General features: G+C 36.1%; 1 pseudogene; it reads right to left on the reverse strand.

The window, feature by feature from the left end:
• Positions 1 to 789: 789 nt before the first annotated feature.
• On the reverse strand, positions 790 to 1,271 carry LOC118553069 (small ribosomal subunit protein uS17 pseudogene; annotated as a pseudogene).
• Between the last annotated feature and the right edge of the window lie 4,031 nt (positions 1,272 to 5,302).

Here is a 5,302-nt window from a genome sequence, read left to right on the forward strand (position 1 = left end):
TCTTTATTTTTGCTATACTTTTTTCTCCACTCACCTTAATAGATAGTCCTCTTTTCTTTTCTAAACGACTGGTATTGAGAATTCAGTATGTGTAAGTTGGGGAAAACTTCAATAGACTCCTTGTACTTACTTATACTCCTTATACTTAACTATAGCAAATATAGAAGCTATTTGTAATATTTTTTCAATATTGAAAACCAGTAGCACACACTAAATAACATAGAGTCTTTGTTAATAAGTTGTGAAAAAATTAAAGTACTACCCTGGAACTCTTGATTAAATGATGGACATTTGCTTTTCTTCTGGTGTCACTAATCACTCTCTACAAGTATGAGAATATTTGTATTATTCAGTGTACTTGAAAATAACTTATCAAATGTTTTACATTTTATATACTGTTACCATCCATGATTGAATAGATACAATGTGGAGATTATTAATCAGGCTGTGATTTGGGACTAATTTATGTGCAGCCAGTGGAATATGCTAGCTGGAAAAAAAGCCAACAGGACCACATTGAAATTTTAATTTACAGCTCTTATACTACATACATGCAGAGATTTACTTCCATACTACACCATACTTATATTATACCCCTCTATGCCTTCCAAATTGTGGAATACAATTAAATACCAAATACAGAAACCAATGTTGGTCAGAGAATGGAAGTTGGGGATGTCTTTTGGAAACTCTCAAATCTATTAGAAGTGTTTCATTTGGAAAACTTTTTTTTTTTTTTAATTGGGAAAATGACTTTATTTTCTTGGGGGTGTGGGCAGATGCCTAGTCTCAGAACTTCTAGAATCACTTCTTGGTGCCAGCATCCTTCATGACTTTGAGCACAAAAATGCACACAGTCTTGCTCAAGGGCCAGCACTTGCCCACTGTGGCAATCCTTGAAGCGATCTGAACATCCCTGAAGCAGGGGACAGGTGCACAGACATGATCTTGTGGTGATTCTCAAAGCAGTTGTACTTGCAGATATAGTGGAAGTAGTCTCCATGGATGACACTGGTCTTCTGCGTCTTCATCTTGGTCACCACACCAGACAGAATCCACCCTCAGATGGAGACATTACCAGTAAAGGGGCATTTCTTGTCAATATGGGTGCCCTCCATGACCTCCTTGAGCATCTTAAAGCCCAGACCGATGTTTTTGTAGTACGGCAGGAGCTTGTCCTTGCCAGTTTCTCCAAGCAGGACCCTCCTCTTATTTTGAAAGATGGTTGGCTGTTTTTGGTAGGCACGCTCAGTCTCAATGTCCACCATCTTCCTGGCTGCCTGAAAAAAAAGCAGAAAACATTTTAACTATAAAAAAATACCATACAGTGTTTCCTTCCCCCGCCCCCAAGAATCACTGTATTATTTATTCATTGGATTTCTTTAAATTTAAAAAATTAACTTTGGTAAACTTTTAGTATTTTGTTAGTGGCAATAAACTTCAAGAAGTAATCTTTATATCCCTTGCTGTGGGCTATTGTGATTTTGGTATTAGTATCTGGAAACCTATTTTCACCATTTTTAAAGGTGTTAAAAATAAATCTTCTAGTCAGGAAAAAAGCCTCGTGGTTAAATGAATTAAACTGTCCTCTGGGGCGCCTGGGTGGCTCAGTTGGTTAAGCGACTGCCTTCGGCTCGGGTCATGATCCTGGAGTCCCGGAATCGAGTCCCGCATCGGGCTCCCTGCTTGGCAGGGAGTCTGCTTCTCCTTCTGACCCTCCTCCCTCTCATGCTCTCTGTCTCTCATTCTCTCTCTCTCTCAAATAAATAAATAAAATCTTAAAAAATAAATAAATAAATAAACTATCCTCTGTACCTAGCAGGCACTATAAATAATCCATTCAGAGTTTGGGGAACTTCATTCCCACATACCTTATATTATCTAATGCACAGCTGATTTACTACATCACCCTGGGTTCTAAAAGACATGAAAGCTTCAAGGTCTGTGTCAATGCCAATCCTGTAAGAGATTCAGCAAAAGTTAGTTAGTTCAGGCATATTTAAACTAAGAGTTAGCAATTGTTCTTCATTATATTCAATATGCTAATGTATTTTTTGAGATAAAAAAATGTGTCTTCTGTTTGGAAAAATCAGACTATAGTTCTATAATAAAAATTCCATAGAAAGAAGTATTACTTAAAATGACAACAACAAAGAGAAAACAAAACAAAAACAAACAAAAACTTGTAGCAAAATAAAATACCCACTGAAATCTTTTCTTCATAATTACAAGAAAGTCATATAAGAAAACTAAAGTACAAGTATTATTTTTAAAAATGACTCATTGAGGGAAGTATCAGTATTTATTTTATTTTTTTTAAAGATTTTATTTATTTATTTGACAGAGAGAGACAAGGAGAGAGGGAACACAAACAGGGGGAGCAGCAGAGGGAGAGGGAGAAGCAGGCTTCCCGCAGAGCAGGGAGCCCGATGCCGGGCTCGATCCGAGGACCCTGGGATCATGACCTGAGCTGAAGGCAGATGCTTAACAACTGAGCCACCCAGGCGCCCCTCAGTATTTATTTTTAGAACAACAGTGTAATAGTATTCTGAAAAGCAGGTAAAGATAAGTTTTGGAAAGTGAAACCAAAGTTCATGTAAGGAAAATGTAAGGAAATTCATAAACAGAAATGTTTTCAGAGTTCCAAATACCTGTGTTTTTTTACTACTCTAGAAAGTTGTATTGTTTTGTATGTAGTTTTTTTTTTTTTAAAGATTTTATTTATTTGAGAGAGAGAATGAGAGAGAGAGAGAGAGCATGAGAGGGGGAGGGTCAGAGGGAGAAGCAGACTCCCTGCCGAGCAGGGAGCCGGATGCGGGACTCGATCCCGGGACTCCAGGATCGTGACCTGAGCCGAAGGCAGTCGCTTAACCAACTGAGCCACCCAGGCGCCCCTGTTTTGTATGTAGTTTTAAAATTTCCCTGACCTTCATGTGCTTTCCTCTTAATAGGTGATAGGATAGTCAATATCACACCCATTTTTTTACTTAATTTTGATTTTATTATTTTTTTAATTGAGGTATAATTGACATAACATTATATTGGTTTCAGTAGTACAATGTAATGATTCGATACTGTACACATTGCAAAATGACCACCACAATAAGTCCAGTTAATATCCATCACCGTATATTTTTACAAATTTTTTTTCTCATGAGGAGAACATTCAAAATCTACTCTCTTAGCTACTTTCAAATATTTAATACAAATATTATTAACTACAGTCACCATGCTGTGCATTACATCCCCATGATTTATTCATTTTATAACTGGAAATTTATACCTTGACCCTTTTACCCATTTTGCTCACCCCCCACCCCACCTCAGGCAACCACCGATCTTTTTCTGTTCTCTATATCCATGAGCTCAGTTTTGTTTTATTGTTTGTTTAAGATTCCACATATAAGTGAGATCATATGGTATTTCTCTTTTTCTGTCTGATTTATTTCACTTAGCATGATGCCTTCATGGTTCATCCATCTTGTCACAAATGGCAATATTTCATTCTTTTTTATGGCTGAATAATATTGCTGTGTGTGTGTGTGCATCCGCATGCACACACGCACGCGCCACATCCTTATACCACATCCTAAATTCATCCATTGATACACATTTAGATTGCGTCCATGTTTTGGCTATTATAAATAATGCTGCAGTGAAAATGGGGGTACATCTATCTTACTGAGTTAGTGTTTCTGTTTTCTTTGGTAAATTTTATATTCTTCTGGAATTTTTGGATCATATGATAGTTCTATTTTTTTTGAGGAACCTCCATACTATTTTCCATAGTGGATGTACCAACTTACATTTTTACCAATGGTGCATGAGAACTGCCTCTTCTGGGGTGCCTGGGTGGCTCAGATGGTTAAGCGTCTGCCTTTGGCTCAGGTCATGATCCTGGGGTCCTGGGATTGAGCCCCACGTCGGGCTCCTGGCTCAGTGGGGAGCCTGCTTCTCCCTCTCCCTCTGCCTCTCCCCCTGCTCATGCGCTCTCTCTCTCTGTATCTCTCTGTCTCAAATGAATAAATAAAATCTTTAAAAAAAAAAAAAGAATTGCCTCTTCTTCACATCCTTACCAACAGTTGTTATTTTCTTTTTACCTTTTTGTTAATAGCTATTCTAACAGGTGTGAGGTGATATCTCATTGTGGTTTTGACTTGCATTTTCCTGATGATTGATGATGTTGAACATCTTTTCCTGTACTTGTTGACCATCTGTTTGTTTGGAAAAATGTCTGTTCAGGTTCTCTGCTCATTTTTTTAATCAGATTGGGTTTTTTTGCTATTGAGTTATATGAGTTCTTTATATATTTTGAATATTAACCTCTTATCAGATATATGATTTGAAAATATTTTCTCCCATTAAATAAGTTGCCTTTTCATTTTGTTGATGGTCTCCTTTTCCGTGCAGAAGCTTTTGAGTGTCATGTAGTCTCACTTGTTCATTTTTGCTTTTATTGCCTTTACTTTTGGTGTCAACACACCTATCTTAAATGAGAGAAAACTAAGAAATTTGTCACTAAAAGATTGGGCCTGGAACTCAGATATTTTTATTCTAAAGCTAATATGCCTTACAGCTCAATGTGCTCTCAAAATTTTAGATACAGATATAATAGTATCAGACAACCTCAGTAACACTGAGGAAATTTAAACTTCCTCAATCTGTGTTAATATATTCCTCACAAAATCTGTTTTATCTGGTTCTTCTTTCTTTTTTATCAACCCCAGAAGCATCTCTCATTTATGAAACCCTTCCTTGATAATGGGTGATACATAAATTTGTAAAACATAAAATATCATTAATGTTTTGAAATAATCGTTACTTATTTCCTGGTTGATTTACTTCATTAATTTTTCTTTTGGATATTAAGTTCGATGTTGCTAATGGTCATAATCTCATTACTTATCTCCTAGTTAAATCATGCACAAGTAAGTTGACACAGACCTTCAAAACATAGGGCATACCCAGAATCAGAAATGATATAGATTCATCAAATTTCAGAATTGACTTCGTATGAAGATGCTAACAATCTTATCTAAGTAAATAGCAAAAAGTGAGTTTTTTAAATGTATTAGTGATTTTAAGATAGGACTTTCAATTACATTCACACATATCAACCTAGATAGATGCTAAAATAAGTGTAGTTCGTTAAAGGTATGAGATTTTACTCATAACATCAACAATTTGCTCAATTCCATGCAGTTTAATAGGCATTGAAAAGATGTGTATCAGTTCTTACTTTAAGAATGCTTACTTTATTTTTTTAAGATTTTATTTATTTATTTGTCAGAGAGAGAGAGAG

This window comes from Halichoerus grypus, chromosome 4 (assembly GCF_964656455.1).
Source record: "Halichoerus grypus chromosome 4, mHalGry1.hap1.1, whole genome shotgun sequence".
Taxonomy (NCBI): Eukaryota; Metazoa; Chordata; class Mammalia; order Carnivora; family Phocidae; genus Halichoerus; species Halichoerus grypus.